At 45.0% G+C, this 24,286-nt stretch overlaps 1 protein-coding gene across 2 annotated transcripts in view; it reads right to left on the bottom strand.

Moving 5' to 3' along the window:
* The window catches only part of ZFHX3 (zinc finger homeobox 3), a 448,729-nt gene that overhangs the window by 303,871 nt on the left and 120,572 nt on the right, over window positions 1-24,286 (bottom strand). For both annotated transcript variants that reach the window (XM_053952496.1, XM_053952497.1), the window contains exon 3: window positions 16,417-16,521. The gene's annotated coding sequence lies outside the window, so the exon portion shown is untranslated. The remainder of the gene's footprint in view (window positions 1-16,416; window positions 16,522-24,286) is intronic.

The following is a 24,286-nucleotide window of genomic DNA, read 5'->3' as shown; positions in this document are numbered from 1 at the left end:
GAGGAGGAAGGGAGCCCAGGAAAGGACACGTGAATTGGTTTGAAAGCCAAAGCTCCATCATATTCCATAAAATCAAGAACATTGATTAAGTTGCGAGCAATTAAAAATAACAATATCCTGTGAAACAGACTCGGTGTTCCATCATTTCGAGGTGGTTGGCACGACCCACAGCCACTGAAAACCCGAGGGTGCAAAGCGCCCAGCTGAGCTCAGGCAGGGAGGGAGGCAGTTCCTGCAGCAGCACGGGCACTGAGCCCTGGCACAGCAGGCACTGCCAGGCCAGGAGTGCCAGGAGGGACAGGAGGGACAGGAGGGACAGGAGGGACAGTCACGGCTGCCACGAGCCAGGCAGGACCCCATCTCCATTTCAGCAAATGCAGAAAGGACAGATGGAAAAGATAAGGTGGGACATGGTGTTTGTAGGGAGGGAAGAATTAGGCTGTGAATTGCTTAGACTGGTTTTTCCCCAGTTTTACTGTAAAATGACTGAAGAGGGATCAAATTCTGGAGTAAAATCTGTGAATATAATTGGAAAGAACATATTTATAGTCCCAGAAAGTGAAAAAAAAAACAAGCAAGCCCCTGCCCCAATCCCCTCCAAGCCCACAAACGGCAGCTTTCTCTCAACATTACAAAGAGCACAAAAAAGGTCCCAAATTATCCCTCAGCTGAGGCAGTTCTGGTCAGTGGAAATCCCACTGGAATGAGGAGCAGGGGCTCGTGCTGTCCTTGCCCAGCACCTGCAGCCAGGGCTGTGTCTGATTCCCAGGCAGCACACACAGCACAGGGAGGAATCACAGCCCTGAAAATCAATGGGAATTTAAATCTTTCTCTCCCATTCACTGGCACTCACTGTGTTTGTTGTGCTGGTCTGTTTTAAGCACAGAGGATAACTCCAGCACCTCTCAAGCACAAAACACCCACAAATTTCTGAACAGACAGAAAAAAAACATATTTTTTCTCTTCTCTGTTTCTGTTTAGCTTTAGAGTATTGAAACAACAAACAATACAGAGAAAATTCCCAGCTGCTTTGGTGAGAGCAGGGAAACCAGGCATCCAGATTCAAGGATTTTTCTTCTTCTGTGAGAAAACGTCTCTTTAAAATTGCATTACTGGCATTTATGATTCATTCTGCAAATAGTGAGACTTCACTGTATAAATCTGAAATTCATTTCAGATATTTTGAGTTTAATAAGAATAAAGGCACCCCATTTTTCACAGCAATAAAGAAAGATGCACCTGCCAGGAGCCTGACCAGGGAACAGACTGGAAAGATACTCAGTAAAGTTAAAACCAAAAAAATATGTATTGATACAGAAAAGAGAGCTCATCTATCATTCCATACCAAAAGATGCATGTCATATGATGAATTTAAAACAATAAAAAAGCTGTTGGTTTTGCTTCTCCAGACTGGGAGAGTCAGTGGAGCAGCAACAGAGAAGGGATTTTGTAAGCTGTGATAGGCAACGAGGCACAGCCCAGCTGTGAATGGGCCCTGCCAAGGCTCTTTGGCCAACAACCTTTATCTAAGCAGAAACTGAAGTGTTTTGTAAGAGTTCATAAAATATTTAATTACATTTTTGCAGCAACAGATTAATTAGTCTTTAATCTGACTTGCCCTTTCACCTGCTGATTTTCTCTACTATTTCTCTGCTCTCCTGAACAGTCTCTGTTTTAGTGACTCCCTGGAGCACATCCCTGCACCCACATCCTTCCCAACACCTGCAATGCCCCTTCTGTCACCCCCTGCACCAGCAGGGCCCTGCGAGCACTCCAAGTTCAGAGTAAGTCAGGCCTCTGCCAGGAGGCTGAGAGGGGAGCACACCATCATGATACAACTCCTCAACCACTCAAAGGCAAAGCTATCAAGAGAGAAAAGGTTATCAGTTCTAATTTTAAGTAACTCACAAATGATGAGCCTTTTACTTATAGCACTTTAGTTTCTAAATTTTGTTGTTTACTCAACAAAACACTGAGGTAATTTAGGTTAATATGAACCTTTGCAGAGTATTTAATTTCTGCTCTGACTGTTCTCTAGTTTTCCATAGTATTTTGTGTATGAATCCTTCCCAGAGATGAAGATTGTACAGGAGCAGCCTTTGATACACAGAGACACCAGCCAGGAAATTGGAAGTCCAGGCTGAGCTTCGTCCTTCATTTACACCACTGCTGAGAGGGGAAAGCAGAGACACCGAGCTACGGACAGGGAATGGCTTAACTTTTAATTTCCTGGACGTTATCATTTTAAATAGGAGCCTTGCTGTTATTTAAATCTGTCAGAGACAGGCAAAGGGAGCTAAGAAAAAAGAAAGAATATGTTTTCTTTGAGCAACAGGAGTTGGATAGTCAAAGTCATTTGCTCCAGAAGAAAAAAGCAACCTGCAAGCCAACAAGCCACAAAGCCAAGCCCCAAGGGGCACTGGTTTCCTGGAGCTCTGCTGGACCAGGCCAGACGGTGCCAAAGAGCAGCTGCCAGCACGGAGAAGGGAAGCTGAGTGCTAGGGTACAGTGCAGGGACACCCAGAGACCTCCGTGCCCAGCCCTGCTCTCCTCAGCCAAGAGTCTGCTCAGACTGCTGACAGCCCTGATTCAGCCAGCAGCACGTGCAGCACCTCCAGATCAAAGTTCTAAGCAATACAGAAGCTGAATACTGTGAAAACATCATGGGTAGGAGCCAGCCCTCAGGAACCCCAAAGTCCTCCAGCAGATTCCCACGTTCCCGTAGGAAAAACTCCATTAATGCTGATGTCTGCTTGGTGCTGCCCCAGCTCTGGTGGCTCTGGAAACTGGACACCAGAGTCATTTGATGTCCAGCTCGTGGTGGTCTGGCCTGAGCAGAGCTGAAGGCTCTCCCATGAAAACAGTGCATATGTGTTTCAGAACTGAGCAGTTGTTACTCATCGAGTGTTTCAATGCCCTCACAAGAGAATGAAGGATGTGCTTTTGCAAACTAAAGAGTTACAGAAATTGGTTCTAAAAGAAGTGTAAGAGATTTTAAAGGGAAACTTTTGCACTTGGTCACTTCATTTGCAAAGTGAAATAAGAAAAGTAGGAAAAAGAAGAAGGAAGCCCTGACAAAACAAGGAAGCCTTAACAGCCTTTCATGGACTTCACAGCAGCTGCAGCAGGTGAAACGGGATGTTGGAGCACCAGCACAGGGAGATAGTTCAGGCATGGCTCTGATTTATTTCCTTCTCCTGCACAAAAGTGCTGACATACATCCTGAAGCACATTTTGACATATGAATGTACACTAGACCATTTACTCCATAGGTAATTGTACAATTTCCACTGGAAGACAATTCTCAGGACTTGGTGAAAGATACTTTTAGTAATGGATGACACCTGAATAATTAATTATTCCTCCCCATTCTACCTGTCTCAGATCCAGGAGTCAATTTCTCCTCCAAACACTGTCTGGTATTTTCAGAGTTCATAGTTGTTATTAAGTTATTTTCTGTATCCTATTGCATAAATGTTGTATCTTTCAAAGGGTGGGAATGTTTCATGTCCTGAATCATGAGAACATGGAATAGTCTGTAGTTCTTGTCCAATAAAATGGACAGGGAGAATGGCCAAATCTGATGGCAATAAAAGCTCATCAGTGTAGCTCTGATCTGGCTCCACTATATCAGCCAAATGAAGATTTTATATCAAGAAAATTTAACAGAAATCTTTGCTATGTGGTCCTTGATACTGTATTTGATTCTTTATTTTTCAGCAGCAACGGGCTCACAGAAAGCTTGACTGTGGAAAGAAATACAGCATGTTATGTTCAGGAAACAGGCAGCCACTGGTTACACCACAGTGGTGTCACCATTGCTGAAAAGGTTCACGAGCAGATATAGGAAAAATGTCCTTCCTTGCCTTGCACGTAGAGAGGAGAGACAGGGACAGCAGGGATGAGAAGAGATAACAGCAGATACGTGGGAGCATCTGACACAGCACACGCCGAGAGCACTGAGCACTTGAGGGCCCCAGCCAGTTAACATCTCTGAGCATCCAGGCTGCAAACACAGCTCCCAAAGCTCTCCTCCTGCTCTCTTCCTGAACACAGAAAAAGTGCTTTCCCTTTCATCTCCAAGGAAGGTGGCGCCATCAAACCCTTCTGTGCCCCTTTTCCAAACCACCCTGGTGCTACAGGGTCCTCAGTAGAGTGAGTTGGTGATGGTTTTAAAGAAAATACCTGAAGCACCACTTCTGGGAAGTGGCATCTCTGAGGACAATGCGTGATGGAAGAAAAGTGACCGGGGCAGAGACCAAGGACAGGCAGTGGGAGGGGTGCTGGCTGGACCAGCTCCCTGCAGTCACTGCATGGCAGGCAACACAGGGAATGACCCCACGAGAGAGAGGGCGTGTGCTGTGCCCTGAGCCACCCCAGCTGGGAGTGCTGTCCCCAGCTCTCCCCAGGGCTGCACACCCGCCCTGGACACCAACATGAACTGTCATCAACCTGCACCTATGACCTAAAGCAAGTCAAAGCAGCAGCAGGATTTCTGAATGAGCAGGATGACAACAATGGGAACATTTGTCCCTAACAGGAGGCAAACTGCCCCGCACACCCAGCAAGGTTTATTTCTACCAAGGCAGCTTTAACTGGCACTTCAAACAGCACAGCCATATTTGGTTCCTGGTTTTGCACTAAGAAACACTGTCCAAAGTAATTGGCTTCCACATTCATACTGGAGAGCAAAGACAAACCATGGAGTATGTTTGGAAAACCTCAACATCTGGTTATAGTAATAACCTCATAAAGAGAGAATTTAAGCTGACCCATTCCCTTCTGTCATTCCAAACACCGAGAGGAGAGAGATGTCATCAGCCCTTCTTTAGTCCTTTAACACCCAAGTGCCCGAGCCAACGGATCAATGAAGTAAAAGGTCCTCAGCTGCGCGGTGGGAACGGCAGGGCATGGGAAAAGGGCTTTGTTAGTCTCCACCAGTGACTTCTGAAACAGAAATGACAACTTGTCCTGATAATCTGCAGCACTTCAGGCAAGTCTCGTGAACAGGCTGCAGCATTCAGCATGGCCTGGGACAATTCCATGCAATTGGAAAAGCAGGAGCAGAGCCAAAGCACTTTCCAAAGGACACAGCCACACAGCCCTGGCTGCACTGCCACAACAAACACTCCTGTACAGACTCACTTTTTAAATACCATATAGAATGATTTTTAAATGCACCTGAGATTTGCCCACCTGTGGCAAAACATTAGGGATATCAACAACTCAGAGAAATTTTCCAGCAATAAGGAAAACCCTGTGCTCAGCTCTTGCCATAGCACTGCAGCACCCCAGAGATTTTAGCAATGTTAGTGATTTTAGCAATTTTAGAAATGTTAGTGATGGAATTCCCAAGAAAAGCAGCCCTTTACTTGAGAGCAGAGGCCAGAGACTTCACAGCCTGGGAGCTCAGGAGAATCCCAAGGTACACGGCCGTGGGGAGAAGGTTTCTCTTATCAGGCACAGAACAATTAAATCAGTACTTTTTATTTTTAAATAAGTCCTGTATATTTTTCAGTACCAATTTTATCATAAACACCAATGTATATTTTGCAAAGAGGGATTCTGTGCAGTTACTAGGAAGCCCAATTGTTGTTAGCAACATTCCTAGAAATTTGCTTTTCTTTGTATTTTGAGGCTCTCCACCTGCACTAACCCTGTGTTCACCAGCAGCATTCCCTGTTTCCTGCTTTCACTTTGAAAGACTCAAGAAATAGAAGACTGCTACTACCTAGGAAAGGAGTCAGCCTTTTTAATATTGTCTTCCACAGAACTGTGAACAAAGAAACCCATGCAATAATCTCTGCACCAAACCCACATTTCTACTTTAGCTGTTCCAGTTACACAGGAAAAAAACCTTAAAAATATCCAGCCTTGAAATTCCAGGCATTCAGTGACAGGGATCACAGGATCTCTAGAGATGCTGTTTTAGCAGACAAGGACACATGCTGCAAAAAACACACATCTTTTATTTATTTACATTACACACAGATCAGGCTCCCACTCTTTTCCTATTTTCACTACTTACAGTTCTTTATATGTTTTTAAATGAAGGCACAACTTTGGATTATCGAGTATTAAAATGTACATTAATGACAAAAGATGACCTTAAAAATTATTTGGGTTTGTCACCAAAGTATACCTGCACCAATCATTACTTATACAATAGATTTTTCTGTTATCTGCAGATTTGCACAACTCTTTCATACCTTTATGATTAATGAGTTGACTCTTATGTGATTCCAGCCAGACCACAACAGATGTAAATTACGTTTCTTTTTCTTTAATGTGTTTTCTATGTCCTCTGTGAATTTTAGGAACAAAGAATTAGTTCCAAAATTAAAAGTAAGCATTTAAAATTTACTAAGAAAAGGAAAGCAATCTCAGTTGGAGAATGATGAAATAAAGAAAAGGTCATAAAGTAAAATTCTGGTCCAACCAAAATCAATGGCAAAACTTGTATTTGCTCCACTAAGGTGACAGAATCACCCCAGAATTCCTTCCCTCCATGTCCCTGGCAGAGTCCAAAGGCAGGACAGGCACTCAAAGGCTTCACTGAGATCTGCTCACATTTAACCCCGACAGTTATAGTGATTTTTCATTCTTTAATTTAAATATTTCCATTTTTTCTACCCTTATCAACCAAATAAATTACTTCTCCCTCAGGACCCTGTACAAGTGAATTGGGAAAGTTCAGCTTTTTCTGTCTGCATCAGTCCTTTAAATTGATTTTTTATATTTTAATGAAAACACTCCCTCCCCAAGTTAATTTCTGCATGAGGGTTTGGCTCTCACATGAAAGGAGCAGCCCTGTGCACCCAATAAGGGTCTGTGTCATCCTCACAGAGAAATTTTGGACAAGGAACAGAAAATCTTTCTGATGTACCATGAATCTTCAAAAGCAGATCACAAAGGAAATTCTTTTGAAACTGTAAATTCCCAGGTACCACAAAAGAACAATGTGCATTTTCTCAGCTTGTCTGTGGGCAAAATAAAAGCTTTTTATGAAACAATAAATTCTCGAGATGATTCTTGCACACTGGTTTGCAGCACAGAAAACACTGGAATTTGCACATCCTTGGTACTGGGCACTGACAAATTCTCAAGAGACTCCACCAGGTTTTCCAGCAATGATAAATAAATGTGATTTTTTTATATGCCTCTCTATGTACGTGTATCAAGAGCACAGCCACCCACAAGCGCTCTCTCCGTGTAGAAAAGCAGGACTGCTTAAAAAAAAAAAAAAAAAAAGCTGTTTTTTCTTTCTGACAAACGGGCATGAAATAAGAGGCCGACATCTGCCTCTGCAGGTCATTCCAGTCAGGCTGCTGCGTGTCAGAATTCCAACTGCTCCATCCATCAATGGCAGCCCAAAAATTAACGTAGCTTGGAAACTCTGCAGCAAGACAGTAACAGCCCAATTGAAAGGCTGACCTTCGGAGAACGGCGGGCTAAGATGGAAAAATTATTTCATGCCCTGTACCAAAGCCAACACCACAGTTCAGAGGGATTTGCAGTTAATTTTTTTAGTTATAAAACCTGGTTTGCTGGTGAACAGCAGTGAAACTGCAATACCAGATAAGGAAACTGTTATAAAGGCCTTTAATTTCAAAGGCATTATCAATTACATCCACAGAGATGCACTTTCATGGCATTCAGGATTTTAATTTCTCTGAATCACTGATTAATATATTTTTTTAAAGCATAACCTATTCAGTGTTATAAACAACACTATTTTCTCAGTGATTGATTGGGTAAAAACTATAGTTGATTAGCCTGAAAATTCTGATTGAAACAGGCTGCAATTTTTGCCAAACTTTCAGGTCCAATTAAACCAACGAGACAATCTGTTTTAGAACAGATCCTCAGAGTTGCAGTATGGAGCTCTTTTGCACAGGAGTCAATCACAGAAGTTCTTTAACAACCAGAGACAAACAGGGCAGTCCTGTGCACAGCCCAGATCAGAGGTGCCTTTACCCTCCCAGGCTCTACCCCAGGCCATGGCAGCGATTAATCCTCTGCTAAATCACCTGCTAACATCCTGTTAATTGCTCCATAAGCTAATTGAACTGGAAGCTTAATGATACACAAATCGCAGAAATACCATATAGCTTAAAACTTCAAGTAGTTCAATAAAATTGAACCAATTAAAAAGAAAATCCAAATAATCCAATAAAATCGCCAGATCACATTTTAAATGTGCATCCCAAACTTTAGAAAGTAATTTATTTTTCCCAGGCCTTTCTCTGGAGATCATTGAAATAGCTTACTGAGCGTTTTCTTCCCTTATAGAGTTTTTCTAATGTTACAAAATATTTGCCTTCTTACACAGGTAGTTACTTCTGCAACAGCATCAAAGACACCAAGAAATCTGGAAGATGTCATTAAATACTAGGACAGAACAGAGAGCCGCAGTGTCTGAGTTTGTCAAAACAATAACACATGTATATTTTGTTTTATACAAAAATAGAAACAAGTATTATCCTGTTTAGACTGAAATATATTTAATGGAAACAAAGCCCCCAAAGTAGTGACAGAGCTAATTTCTTTCACCATGGTACAATGATACAGAAACACTCCAGGATTTTGAGAGACAACAACCGCCCAGATTGTAGTTTTGATGAGACAACAGTTTTGGTTGATAAGTATTGGGAAGGATAAAATTAAAAGTGCTCCCTTATTTTTTAGTACAATAAAAGATTTCATTAACCCATTTGCACAATAATCTGCACGGGCAGAAACCCTCCAGGCTTTGCCCAGAGCAGCTGGGGCTGGCCCTGGATCCTGGCAGTGCCCAAGGCCAGGCTGGGCATTGGGGCTGGAGCAGCCTGGGACAGCAGGAGGAGTCCCTGCCATGGCAGGGCTGGGATTTAAGGTCCTTCCCACCCAAACCAGTCTGGGGTTCTGTGAGAACGAGCTGATTGACAAATCTAAAATGTCTTGGCCTGGCAGAAGCCGAAGTGGAAGAAACTCCAACACAAAGATTTACCCTGCCAAGTCTGAGTGGTGAGGGAAGAACAGCAACACGAGCTGAACCAGCACAACATGGACTGTTTAAACACGGATTTGAGGCGAATGCAGAATTAACAGGGCTCATTTTAATGGCACACGTTATCCAGGGTGTCAGATGAGATGGTTTAACACTCCTTCCTGGCCTTCAAATCTAGAATCAATGCAATAATCCACGAGCTGCACTTCAGAGAGTTTCTCTGATGTTCTTGTGAAGGACCTGGGGGCAAAGCTTCACTGCCAGACTGCTGCTCCTGGAGCAGGGAACCGAGCCCCCCATTTCAGACCCCAGAGAACAGAGTGGGCTGCTGAGCTCACTGCAGTGAGTTCATCACCAAACACACACGTCAGCAAAGCTCCTGCACACCACTAAGAAACTGGAAAAGTTCAAGTTATTCTAGGCCATCTGATCAGCAACTACCTTTCCACATTCTCTCTTCAGCTGAAAATTATTGGTTTAAGCATTAAAAACCTAAAAAAATAAAAATCAGATGTCTTGTGCAAGAGTTTTAACAATTTTCAGTGACTGTGCAGGCCTGAAAAAAACCTTTAATAATTATGATTGTTTACAGTAGTAACAATCGTATGGAGTTCCTTATAGGACTCTAGAATCTTATTCTTCAAATAAACTGTGCAATTATAACACACTGGAGAAACTGTGCCATTATCTCATTTCCATTAAACTAATGGAAATTATTTACTCTTTTTTTTTGTTTTGTTTTCCACAGAATTAATGCACATTATGAACTATTTTTAACTAGTCCTGAGACTTAATAATTTACACTCAGTTCACAGATTTCTTGCCAATGAATTGGACTTAATGAATTCCAGCTATTTTAGGGGGAAAATGTCTTTAACAATCATTACACCAAGGGAACATATGTGGAATATCCCCTACTTCTTTTGAAGTAACAAAAGCTGCAGTCAGTGTCCTTTAAAGGAAACTCTCCAAACTGTAATCTGCAACTGAGTAGGAGGATTCTAGATTCTAAACAAAACAAGTTTTCATCCCTGTCTGATGGACTCTTGCCAGGGGGTCCCAGGGCAGGAGAGTGTTTTCCTGAGGGAAGTGACCCCATTCCCAGACAGGGAGAAGCCTCAGGTTTGCTCTGTGAGCAGCATTGCTTTGCACCAGGGCAAAGCAGGACGTTAACCACTGCACGGGCATGGGAGGTGGGACGTGGGGAGTCCTGCAGGAAGTGTCATTTCCAGACACAAGGATGAACAGATCCGTGCCCAAGGAGAGCAGCAGAGCCCTGCTTGCTCTCCCTCCCAGTCACACACTTACAATGCCACAGAGCTCTGCTGGGCAAACAGGGCCACCTCCTGCCCTCTGCTGCTCCCACCAGAGGCCATCCTGGGGCTCTTTTGGAGACGGGGCCGGTGGTATTCAGAGAATCACTTCAGAGGCTGTGCCTTGAGGAGCACAAGCTGAAGTGGGACAGTGGTCACCAGGATGAGGGTCTGCCATCAGCCAAAACCTCGCCTGCCGTCCCTGTCCAGCACCCCTCAAGCTGTGCCACAAAGGACACGCTTTCCCCAGTTCCAAAGTCTTCAGGCTCCTGAACTCGGGAAGGGAGATCCCGGAGTGACGGACACGGGCCAGGAGGAGCTGTCCTTCCCCAGGGCCCACCAGGGCACCGAGTCCATGTCTGCTCCCACAGGCATCTCCAAACAGCTGCCTCCAGTTAGGAAAGAGCGCTTCCGAAAGCACTTAGCAAATTGACATGGTCTAACTGTTGTGATTTCAGGAATTTGGAAGTGATCCGAAGTTCACACACAGGAAAAGCACAAAAGGCAGGCAGGTGCCTGCAAGCAAGCTGCAGCACTGACTGCTCAGGGTGTCTCACACCCCCCCAGACACCCCGGGAGAGCAGGAACAGCTCTGGATCTGATATAGACAGGTATTTTCAGATATGAAGCCTGCTTTCTCTCTCTAACTTATTTCAGCTCTCAGGCATTAAATTACCAAGGCAGTATCAATGTCCTGTCTTTAAAAGTGAGTCCATTCTAGAGCAACAAATTGAAACTTATCCATGGCAGGTAACTGTAAGAGAATTATTACATAAAATCACACATACACTAACCTAAGTTTATATTCCCCTTCAATAATAATACACTAAATGTTAACAGTATTGTGACTAGAAATGGGGTTACAAATTATTGTTCTCTTAATTGCAAGTTTGGAAATAGGGTGGGGGCAACGAGGGAGGCCGGTTTGCACTAAATATCAGATGGGAGAATTCCCACACTGCATTATGGTGAAAACCAGTGACAGCTCACAAGGGCTGCAGAGACAGAAAGGAGAGAAAATGTGCAAAGATCCAGAGGAACAGACAGGAAATGTATGATAGCTGCCTTGAGCAGCTCCTCCACTGCTGGTACTGACTGCACCAGGGCATGGGTGGCACTGCTGGTACTGACTGCCAGCAGGGCATGGGTGGCACTGCTGGTACTGACTGCACCAGGGCATGGGTGGCACTGCTGGTACTGACTGCCAGCAGGGCATGGGTGGCACTGCTGGTACTGACTGCCAGCAGGGCATGGGTGGCACTGCTGGTACTGACTGCACCAGGGCATGGGTGGCACTGCTGGTACTGACTGCACCAGGGCATGGGTGGCACTGCTGGTACTGACTGCACCAGGGCATGGGTGGCACTGCTGGTACTGACTGCCAGCAGGGCATGGGTGGCACTGCTGGTACTGACTGCCAGCAGGGCATGGGTGGCACTGCTGGTACTGACTGCACCAGGGCATGGGTGGCACTGCTGGTACTGACTGCACCAGGGCATGGGTGGCACTGCTGGTACTGACTGCCAGCAGGGCATGGGTGGCACTGCTGGTACTGACTGCCAGCAGGGCAGAGCTCCTTGGATCAGCAGCAGCAGCTGGGTGCCCACAGCAGGACCAGAGCTGCTGGGCTGTGCCAGGGCAGGGCAGTGCCCACGGGCTGAGCAGGGCGTGCTGCACTGACGGGCACAGGGCCTGGTGCCCAGATGGGGACGTGCCTGCAGCCAGCCCCGTGGTGTCACCTGCAAACCCCACTGGTGCACTCTGAAATACTTCAGTGTTTGATTCTTCTTCTTGACAGGGAGCAGGGCTCCACTGAAAGCTCATTTAATAAAAATAATGCAATGCAAATGAACCTGAATCAGAAAAATTAGATTGATGGAAGTAGCTCGGTCGCTGTAATTACACAAGGTGTATTATTTCTTAAATTCTCTTTGCATTAAACATATACCATACATTTATCAAACATAATTAGCAGTTTAGGTGACAAGGATTTGATTTTTCTCCTGCAACAAAAAATCCTTCTACATGGGTATATACATCTGAAACCTAATATGAACATTTTCACACTACCATTGTTTGCTCCTCAAAGAGCATAAAATCAAAGAATCAGAGGGCAGCTACTGTGTGAGACTTACAAAGCAGAAGATGAGGAGAAGATGGCCAGGTCAGCCTTCTGTGGATTTCATGAGCTTAAAACAAAATTAAATCAGTCCCAGCTTTTAAGGCTGTTAGTCAAATAAATCATATTTGAAATCAAAATAATTGATGATATCCCAGATTTCCCTTATAATCAACCTTTACTTTTTTCAATCATCTAAAGAAATTGATGGCAAAACAGCAAGAGAAACAGAAGAGGCAAAAGAAAGTTGACAAAGTTGAATTTCCAACACAACTAAGATAATCAAGTTTTTCCCTTTCTCAGTGTTTCTTGGGGGTTTTGGACTAATGGGGGACTTTGTTTAGGTTTTGGGTAGTCTGGGGTATTTTTTAAACAGTTTCACAGAAAATAACTGTATCAAAATAATGGCAGAAAGCACTTTCATTTTTTTCTCTTCAAATCCCCATGGACTACGTGGGGACCTCAAGTCAAAAACCTTCACTTTAGAACAATAAATAAATAAACCCACTAAACCCTTCCCAAGGCTGGTCAACTGTAGCATAAGTAATGCAAGAGGCTGAGAGATGCCAGATAAATTTGATTACTATAAAAGATGGGAATATGTTTCTTTCCTCAGAGAATTCACAAAAAGGGGTCAAAAACAAAGCAGCACTGAAAGCCAACAACTTCATTTCACCAGCAACTCAAGGCGAAAATACAATACAATTCCACAGGAACGTTTTATCACATCGGTGCAGACACCTCCTAATCTTCTATTTCTGAAAAAGGAAAATAGCAAAGACAGAGTCCAGGCAAAATGGGACTCTTCTTTCTTTTCTGGAAAAGGCACCCTGATTAGTTATCAATTTAGCAAAGAGTTCAAGAACTGTTTTCCTCTTTCACCTGCTACCAGTGTCATAGAGGCTCTAACACATTTCAGTTGGGGAAAAAAAAAAAAAGTAATCTTACACTTCTTGTTATTCTTCCAATTTGTCGGATTTCCAAATAATTTATCTCAAATGCACTGTGGAGCATCATCAGGAGAAATGACCCATCATCCTTTCCTTGTTAAAGGAAAACAAAGTCCTGACTCAGTGTTAATTGTTGCAGCCCTGAGCAATGGTGAGATCCAGAGATCCCCCTGCATTGTTCCTGGACTAAGACACAGTCCTGATTTCACGTTTTCCCTCAGTAACAGATAAGCTCCTGCCAGCTGCTGTTACCACTGCACCAGTATTTTGCAAACCTCTCTGGAATTACTTTTTCCTTTGCATGTCTGAGAGTGGCACTTGATTTTTTCACATCGTGCTGGTGGCAGTCCTACCACAGGCAGCTCCTGGCCCCTCCTCCCGAGAAAACACTGCCCCTCCAGCCAGCAGGAAAGCCATTCTTACTTGAATCTATTCAATTTCACCTGATTTCCATCACTTCTTCAAAGTCATCCAGTTCTTCCTATTTAACATCCCAAACTCTTGCTCCATCAACAGCATCTCCTAGCACTGGTTCTCCAGCCCACTTCCAGTAAACCACAGGTAACTTATACAGAAGAGCCACAAACAATATGTATAAAAGAAGGTTGATCTTTGAAGAACAAGTAACTTCCAGACAGCCTGATAAATTCACTTTAGGCACACAAGCTTGTTGCACGACACTTCTTGCAAACAATCTGCTGCAAAAAGCTTTTTCCATGGGCTGACAGCACCAGTTGCTCTGCAGGACTCCAGAAAGAACAGCTTGCAGCACTTTCTTGTGGGTCTATTTTTCAGAGACTAAGATTCACACCCAAATTTGGCCAAAACCTGTTCAGATTCAGTATTAAATGCTTTGCAGTAATCAAGCAGAGTCCTTTACTGTGTCAAACAATTTCAGTAAAAAAAAAAAAAATTACTATCTGGTTTATTCACGCTATTGCTTCTTGTTTTATCATGGCCTGTTACATAATTGCCCTGCAAACATCACATAACTCCTGATTTCCTTTTTTCCATGGTATATGCATTCCAAACCCCTCCATTTCAATTAAAGCAAAGTCTAATTTATATTTGTAATAACACAAAATACTACATACAGTAAATGATCATAAAGGTAACACCTTCATTTTCAACTTCAAGGCCAGAAGCTGTCCATGGCCTGGAACGAGGATCCCTTTCCTCAGAAGAACTAACCATGAAACCTTGGCAAACACAAAAAAAAAAAAAAAAAAAAACAAAAAGAGAAAAAACCACCAAAGCAGGATTTATGAAAGTGTTCTCAATTTCTTCAGGCACTGTTTTCTCCTTTCTAAGGAACCTGATGGCACAATATAAAAACTATTTCTCTTCCACTATTGTTTTCAGTAATAATGTAAAAAATCCTGACCACCAGCATTTTAAAAATACAACAAAATTCTCTGATAAGAGACTTAAATATGCAAAGGCTACATTGAAAGGGTGCTGAAAGGGCACTTCTAGAACATCTATGAAACTAAAATGCAAAACTGTATGCAGTTACCTGTGCAGGTCCACATTCCTTAAACTCTCAAAAGCCCATTTGCAGACTGGCACGGATGTATCAGACTCAATTGCTAGGAAATACAGATGTTTGAGTAGCCAGGATAATGCTGCTTTGGATCCCCTGTGTCTGTTAGAACTGAAACCACCTTGTTTGTCCCTACAGGAGCCACGTCATGAAATGCAGGAGGACAGTCTGGGTGACTAAGAATCAGAGAATGTTCTGTCTCATTGCTGCCCTGGAGCTCCTGCTGTGTACCAGCCATGCAAATCCATCCTTCCCCCAAACCCTGCACTCCTGGCTCTTACTCCACTCCAGCTCCTAAACCCACTCTACCTCTCAAACAAACCACTGGGCTCTTGATCTTGAATCCCATCCTTCAACTTTTAAAATTCTCACTTTAGGACAGTTCAAAGCATCCTCACACCCACATGGCATTCTGTAAAGTAGTGCTGCTCAGGCTCAGAAACCCACACAAACCTAGAAAACTGCCTTAGGATATTTATTGATGACCCATCTTGAAAGATTTTTCTAATGAATTTTGTTGCTGCGAAAGACTTCTGCCTTTCAAAAGCAGAAGAGTTGTATAAAAAAATTAAAAGTTGGCATTTCTGAAATACTATTAGAAAAACTTGAACAACCTGGTCTAGGGGAAGGTGTTCCCATGGCAGGGGGTGGAACGAGATGATTTTTGAGGTTCCTCCCAACCCAAACCACCCTGAGTCTCTGAAATAGCCTCTGCAGCAGCGATTTCACAGACATCAATGGCTCTGCTCGCCCTGTGCATCAGACAGGAATTTTTCATTTCATACATCATTTAAAACTTACTGCAGTGATTCCACAAACCTGTCTACAAGCACCTTCTTCTTTCCCAGCCCCCTCCAGTTCAGGGTATTTTGGCCAAAAGTGAACACGCAAGTAGACTACCATAACACTGACAGCAGAGAAGCAAAGCAACACTTAGCAGTGGATAATGAAGAGAAAGATCCCGTGCTCTCAGATAATACTGCATCCTGTATTTGAATACATCAAAATAAAATTACACTGACTACATCATCAGCAAACTTACCCCAACCAGCCCATAGCAAGCAACTAGCATTAGCACACAGGCCTTTTAGTATTTTTAAACAGATTTGCATTTATACCACATTTTCAGAAATTCCTCTCCCAGGACAGTGTAAGAGTGTGGACAAAAGCTTCTCTTCCCAAAACCACTTGTTCAGACCTCCATAGTCTGGAGCCATTCACACAGACAGATCACTGACTGCTGCAGCTGTCAGATAAAATTATAAAGATCACAATTATTGCTACATTTACTATTTCTGGAATAGGCCTTCAATGCTCAAATATAGAGATAAGTTCTGAAAATACAGAATTCCATAATCCACATGCAAAGATTTCAACTCACACTGTGGTCACAATTCACAAATCTGCAGACTGAGAGCTGAAAATCAGACAGCTTTCACCTAAAACTCATTGAAATAAAGCTAAAACTCAGTGTGGAAATCCAAAGCTAGAGGTTTACTCACCATTTATGAAGGACTTCTGGACCGTAGCATCTAACACAGGACACTCACTGCCTGGGCATCAATTCAGTAATTCCTCTTCTCGTTCAGGATAAATCCAGAAAGTAGCTGGCACAAAGAAATGGAAAACACACATTGAGCTGAGGTTGGATGTGAACAAACAGAATTTTGTCTTGTCCACATGACTAACAAAAAATCTTCCATAACATCCTTCTTTTCAGTCAACACCAAAACATTTCTGTAAGCACTGGGAAAAAAAAATTGATTTAAAGTAAATCAAAAGACAAGGTACAATGATTACCTGAATATTCCTAATACTTTTAACAGGTTGGAACACTCGTGAGTTTCAAAATGTGGTAAGGCAGAGCACTCAAATGTTCTTGAGTCAGGAGAATTTTTGTGCGTAGCACAGCATGGGAACACAAGGAATATTATAAAACCTAAGACCCCTCAATGACAGTTTCTGGAAAGCTTCCCAAACTACTTGTCCCCAGCAACCACCCACACAAGGAGAGATTCTACAAACCACGAATAAACACAGAGGGTTCTCCAGCTCCTTGTGCAGGCAGTGCTCCAGCCCAGCAGCTGCAGAGCACCAGAGCCAGGCCAGGGCAGAGCCCCCAGGCCAGGGCAGAGCCCCCAGGCCCAGGGCAGAGCCCCCAGGCCCAGGGCAGAGCCCCCAGGCCCAAGGCAGAGCCCCCAGGCCCAAGGCAGAGCCCCCAGGCCCAGGGCAGAGCCCCCAGGGCAGAGCTCTGGGGCACCTCCAGCCCCTGCCCTGGCCACCAGGGCTGGCTGGCAGCCACGGCTGCTCCCTGGCACAGCCCCCACAGGCTCTCCTGCAGCCTCCAGCCAAAGGCTCCCCACCCCTTACACGGCACAAAGGAAAGATCCATAGCTCTAAACTGTTCCACTTCATCATGAACTTCTCAACTCACCAATCAATACAGTATTGAGCAATAAACAACAAGCCAGAAACATTCTTGAACGGAAAAACCAAGCCCACCCTTATTCAGAATTGTGAATCGTGGCTCACACGTTCTCCAACATAAGTTCAGGAAATAAAAATCTCATTAAAGCTTTAGCCAAAATTTCTAATTCATCAAAGGACCATGTTTTGAATACCAATGAATTTCATGAAAAAGCAGCGCTTTTTTTTCTTGTCTGCATGTCTGTAAAATCTCTCTCAGGTTACAAAACCAAATCTGATGACACTGAAAAGTCTTTCAGGAACAAAGACAGACGAGTAAAACAACCACCAGATCTCTTTAATTCCATGCAAAAGTGTCAACAGCAAAATCACTGCATCTCTGCCATAGCAGAATATTAAATAGTTCATTAATATCCATTTTCCCTTCTTCTCTTTTCAGAGGCTACTAAAATTGTTTCTGTTTGATTTTACATGAGTGAAGCTCCTCCCAAATGAAACAGGTACAAGGATCTTGAAAGAACACTCAAGTGCACATCACTCAAGCCCCTGGCAGGCCCTATCTCTGAGAAACAACAATAGCATCCCACTAATAACAATGACTTGCTTAAGTATTCATTTTGGTAAATAATGGAACTGAAAATTATCTAGTGATGGATTTACACTTTTACAATGCATCTTGGGGATGAACATGAATAGGGACAGAGAAATTATGTGTGTTACAATGGCTGACACCACAACTTCAGATCCCACCTCGCTCCACAGAACAACACCAGCTGGAAAACGTGGCACTGCCGTTTGCAGCCCCTTACCTTTGTCTAGTTCTACTGTGAGACATCCTATATTTATTATTTGTATTTCAGAAGCACTTACAGATGCCAATTAAAACCCAAACACAGCTGTAGTAGGCAGAAATGGTATGAAAACTGCAATAGTGTCATAGCCATTTTAATTCCAACCACAATAAATCAGCCATTCCTCAGATATTCCTTCTTTTATCAGTTACCACTGAATTTAGCATATTAGGATCTATATTTGAGGGAGCACTAACAGAATGGCAGCCTTTGCAGCCTTTTTTATGTGAAAATCATATATTTCCAGTGGAGGTCCAGAGGGACAAAGCCTGGTGACACAAGGCTCGCTCTCCATCACCTTCCTTGAGAAGCCCATGGAACTCCAAGACCATGTGGTGGAAGAAAATCAGAATATTTGGAGGCAGGAAGCTGACAAAGGCAACAACTTTTCTGGAAGCAATGGGAAACACTAAGTTTCTCTTTAAAAAGTTAAAGATTACTTTATGTTTAAGTAACAAATGGCAAGTGTTTACCTGTGACTATTAGTTCTCTCCTAGGGAGTTTATTATAAACAGTATTTCAAACACAGGACTTTAAGAGACAATGTATAAATATTTTAAATGGTAAAATATAGGTGCTGGCTTTTTTTTGTACTATGTCCAGAAAATTTGCACAAACACATCAAATTCTCCACCTAGGGAATTTACTTTATTGTTAAGTTTGCATTTAAAACAAATGTACATGACCTATTTTGGGGCTAATATAACTAAAAGGAGCCTATTTGTTGTTTATTATTTATAGAAGATTCACATCAGATTAGGCCTTTTGCGGACGTGTGTATCTGTGTGGCATCACAAAGCATCTCCAGCTCTCCCCAGCACTAAAACACACGAGGAAATGACAAGTTAGGATGTATCCAGTACACAGAGTGTTTTATAAAAGCCAAGATTAAAAGCTGGTTTTTCCCTCCTCAGAAAGGGCACATGAAAGAGCCGCTACCCTGGGTAATGCATTGACCTTCTGGGGCTGATAATGACAAGTTCAAGTTCCTGGAGTTGGGGAAGATGTGGAACTAAAGTAAGTGCACTCAAGCAACGAGTCCATCTGCTCTGTTAGAATCCCACTCACAAACCAGCCCCATGCAAAGATAGAGGAAAACAGTTTGATTTTTTATTTATATAACCCAGGAGTTTTTCTACACCATCAGCATGGCTCAAAAACTGCTTTCTTAGAGGCTTCAATCTAAGGCACTGATTATTTCTTTCCATTTTAATAGAAAACTTGAAATTATTTCATATAAAAGGTGTCAAATTTATGAAAATAGAGATGCAAAATTGCAGCTCATGTCTAAAATTTTGCATTTTCAGCTTTTTCTTGTAAACAGAGAAAGCATGGTAAAACAGAAAACATGGCAAAATCATATCTATTCTGTAAGAGATAAAACATCTCTTTTAAGACTTCTAGAAAATCAGAAATGCATTTTTATACAACTAAGCAGAACCAGAGTTGACCCAAATGACTGACCCTAGCAGTCATTAGTTTTGTACAGGTTTGTGGGTCACGGTGCCTGGAGCTCTTCGGGGCAGAGTAAAAGTCCCCAGGATGCTGCAGGCAGGACTGAGGCTCGGGGAAGAGGCTCAACAGCTCCAGTCCCTACACAGCTGGCACTAACAGCAATCACAGGAGGAACCACTGCTACCCACACACGGCTGCGTGGTAGCACATTTTGCATCTTCAAATATTTATATTTCAAATTACACAGAGATATTCCAACCTTTACATCTTTGTTTAAGTTATAGAAGACAAAAAAATAAAGGCTAAAACAAATGCTATGACTCCAGTTGGTGTAAATCAACATGTACATCATCAGGTTTTAATCATCAGCTCATGGCAAATGGTTTACATTGAAAGATTCCTGCCAGGACAGGCTGTGAGCGCAAAGGGAATAAAATCATTCCAAAATAAATTCCCTTTTAAATTTTGCTCTAAAACAGTATTTCTAATTTCTTCCTTCTCGCCCCCAATTCAATCTCATCTCAGAAACATTAATTTATTTAGAAAGAGAAATTAATCACGGGCATCTCTAAAGTCCTGGGTGATTCCAGTCCAGTCAATTTTCGCCTCTCCTTCGAAAACACAGTGATATTAAATACAAAACCCCACACATTGAAATAACACTAACACTTCTGAAGCAAGATCTTGAGCTGAAGTTAAGAAATTGCTATAATTAAACTTGTCCAGGAAGACGGATTAAGGTCAAATATGTCTATTAATTTTGGGTAGCCAGTCTAAGCCACCTTAGACTTGATGTTTTTCCTTTGAAGCGCAGCGTTTCCCAGCATTTCATAGGTTGCAGACTGGTTTTCGCGGCGGTGTTTTCCAGGAGCGCTGCGCTCCGCTCCGGCTCTGGCCGGGGTCTCGCCGCGCTGCGCTGCGACCGACACGGGGAGGGGAGCTGAGCTGAGCTGAGCTGAGTGAGCTGAGCTGAGCTGAGCTGAGCTGAGCTGAGCTGAGCTGAGTGAGCTGAGCTGAGCTGAGTGAGCTGAGTGAGCTGAGTGAGCTGAGCTGAGCTGAGCTGAGCTGAGCTGAGTGAGCTGAGTGAGTGAGTGAGCTGAGCTGAGTGAGCTGAGCTGAGCTGAGCTGAGTGAGCTGAGTGAGTGAGTGAGCTGAGCTGAGTGAGCTGAGCTGAGCTGAGCTGAGCTGAGCTGAGCTGAGCTGAGTGAGCTGAGCTGAGCTGAGCTGAGCTGAGTGAGCTGAGTGAGCTGAGCTGAGCTGAGCTGAGCTGAGTGAGTGAGTGAGCTGAGCTGAGCTGAGCTGAGTGAGCTGAGCTGAGCTGAGCTGAGCTGAGTGAGCTGAGTGAGCTGAGCTGAGCTGAGCTGAGCTGAGCTGAGCTGAGTGAGCTGAGCTGAGCTGAGCTGAGTGAGTGAGCTGAGCTGAGTGAGCTGAGTGAGCTGAGTGAGCTGAGCTGAGCTGAGCTGAGCTGAGTGAGCTGAGCTGAGTGAGCTGAGCTGAGCTGAGTGAGCTGAGCTGAGTGAGCTGAGTGAGCTGAGCTGAGCTGAGCTGAGCTGAGCTGAGCTGAGTGAGCTGAGCTGAGTGAGCTGAGCTGAGCTGAGTGAGCTGAGCGGAGCTGAGTGAGCTGAGCTGAGCTGAGCTGAGCTGAGCTGAGCTGAGCTGAGCTGAGTGAGCTGAGCTGAGCTGAGTGAGCTGAGCTGAGCTGAGCGGAGCTGAGCTGAGCTGAGCTGAGTGAGCTGAGCTGAGCTGAGTGAGCTGAGCTGAGCTGAGCTGAGTGAGCTGAGCTGAGCTGAGTGAGCTGAGCTGAGCTGAGCTGAGCTGAGCTGAGCTGAGTGAGCTGAGCTGAGCTGAGTGAGCTGAGCTGAGCTGAGCTGAGCGGAGCTGAGCTGAGCTGAGCTGAGTGAGCTGAGCTGAGCTGAGTGAGCTGAGTGAGCTGAGCTGAGCTGAGTGAGCTGAGCTGAGCTGAGCTGAGTGAGCTGAGCTGAGCTGAGTGAGCTGAGTGAGCTGAGCTGAGCTGAGTGAGCTGAGTGAGCTGAGCTGAGCTGAGTGAGCTGAGCTGAGCTGAGCTGAGTGAGCTGAGCTGAGCTGAGTGAGCTGAGTGAGCTGAGCTGAGCTGAGTGAGCTGAGTGAGCTGAGCTGAGCTGAGCTGAGTGAGCTGAGCTGAGCTGAGCTGAGCTGAGCTGAGTGAGCTGAGCTGAGTGAGCTGAGCTGAGTGAGCTGAGCTGAGTGAGCTGAGCTGAGCTGAGCTGAGTGAGCTGAGCTGAGCTGAGCTGAGCGGAGCTGAGTGAGCTGAGCGGAGCTGAGCGGAGCGTTCCCCGCGCTGCGGGCTGGCGGCACCGCCTTCCGCAGCTCCCGGACGGCCCCGCTGGGGGCCCGTGCCCGCGAACCCGTGCGGGGCTCCGAGAGCGCCGGGCTGCGAGAACGCGGCACGAAAGCGGCAGCGGGGTGGCCTCGGCTGGTGGCGACAGGCACGGGAGTCAAAATTCAGCCACAGGGAACGGTTTGGGGTGGAACGGCCTTAAAGCCCGCTCCATCCCAGCCCTGCCGTGGCAGGGACACCTCCCACTGTGCCAGGCTGCTCCAGCCCCAAAGTCAAGCCTGGCCTTGGGCACTGCCAGGGATCCGGGGGCAGCCACAGCTGCTCTGGGCACCTGTGCCAGGGCCTGCCCACCCTCCCAGGAAGATCCCTTCCCTCTCTCCCATCCATGCCTGCAGGCCCGGCGAGCAGTGACACGAGGCTGCGAAGCCACACACGCTGAAGCGAGGGCGGCCGGGGCCGGGGCTGGCAGGGTCCGGCCGGGCCGCGACCCCTGAGCCGGACACTGACCCCGCACACCGAGTGTCCCTGTGCCGGACACTGACCCCGCACACCGAGTGTCCCTGTGCCGGCAGTGACCCCGCACACCGAGTGTCCCTGTGCCGGACAGTGACCCCTGTTCTGGACACTGACCCCGCACACCGAGTGTCCCTGTGCCGGACACTGACCCCGCACACCGAGTGTCCCTGTGCCGGCAGTGACCCCGCACACCGAGTGTCCCTGTGCCGGCAGTGACCCCGCACACCGAGTGTCCCTGTGCCGGCAGTGACCCCGCACACCGAGTGTCCCTGTGCCGGACAGTGACCCCGCACACCGAGTGTCCGTGTGCCGGACAGTGACCCCTGTTCTGGACACTGACCCCGCACACCGAGTGTCCCTGTGCCGGCAGTGACCCCGCACACCGAGTGTCCCTGTGCCGGACAGTGACCCCTGTTCTGGACACTGACCCCGCACACCGAGTGTCCCTGTGCCGGACACTGACCCCGCACACCGAGTGTCCCTGTGCCGGACACTGACCCCGCACACCGAGTGTCCCTGTGCCGGACAGTGACCCCTGTTCTGGACACTGACCCCGCACACCGAGTGTCCCTGTGCCGGTATCGCGCTCGGGGCCCCGCGGACGCCCCGCGCTCCTCTCGTTATCACCGCGACCTCTCGCTTTGAACAAAGGCGCCGCTCCCGCATCCCGCGCCCCACACAAAGGCGCCAAACACGGCACCGCCACCGAGGGCAGCCAGGGGTTAAAAACCGAGATCGCAAACAAATGTTTCCATAATCAACACTCACCGCAAGCAACGCTCACAAAACTACAGGAAAAAGAATCATTTTCTGCAAATAGCAGAAAAACGTTTTCTTCTTTAGGGTGAAATATCCCTTTTTTCAAGTATGTCTTAACCTTTTCTATTTCAGGTTAGCTTGGAAAACAGAAAAGAAAAGGCTACCCTGGGTTTTATTTTTAATTTGATGCATTAAAAAATGAAATACCCCTCTGAAAATCCTAGAGCCTGTGGCAAAACTTCTTCATTTAGATAAATTCTAAAGTAGCTGTTATTTACCCAGAAACCAAAAAAAAATCTGTGTTATTAAGATTTTTTTTTCCCAATACATAACATTATCTGTTAACATTCCTAAATATCCATTATAAGAACACACAGCCTTTAAAAAGCTGATTTTTTTTCATTAAATTTGGATACTTGGGAAGATTCTGTGCACAAGTTAAATAAACAGATATCTGGCTAATTTTCAAGTGAATGTTTAAAATATAAATAGTATCAATCATGACAAAGGCAGGTGCTCCCTGTCTCAGTGCTGGGTTCTCCTCAGCCCCTCGGGGAGCCCACCCTTCCCCTCCCAACCCTGCTGGACCTGCAGGGAGCTCCTGAGTTCTCAGCAACTCTCTCAGAGGGAAGGCAAGAGAATTTTGCTGGTTCAGGATCTTTCCTTCTTTTGGAGTTCCATATCTGGTATTTTTAAGTCACATCCTCTTTCCCATCTTTCTGTGACAAGGAAAACGTCACCCTTTGCCCAGGTACAATTCCAGCAATTTCATTTATATCAGAGGGTGCTTATTAGTACATTTATTTCAATCAGATACTTATTTGCATTCAAAGTTACTGCAAAAAATTTAAGTACCAGAAGACTAATACAGTGCCTTAATCTGAGGATAGTAAAGACCAGGAGCTGATCTTGAAACCCACGCTCTAAACTTACCTGTTGACTTTCTACAAGCGTACACAAAAATCAATTGCAGAGAAAAACAAAAAGAAAGAAAGGATATTTTTGTAGTCTGAGCCAGACTGTTCCTACCATTTGTAGGAAAAACTG

Source organism: Vidua chalybeata, chromosome 11, assembly GCF_026979565.1.
Source record: "Vidua chalybeata isolate OUT-0048 chromosome 11, bVidCha1 merged haplotype, whole genome shotgun sequence".
Lineage (NCBI taxonomy): Eukaryota > Metazoa > Chordata > Aves > Passeriformes > Viduidae > Vidua > Vidua chalybeata.
Note: the sequence above shows the minus strand (reverse complement) of the source record. Positions and strands in the feature narration are given on the sequence as shown.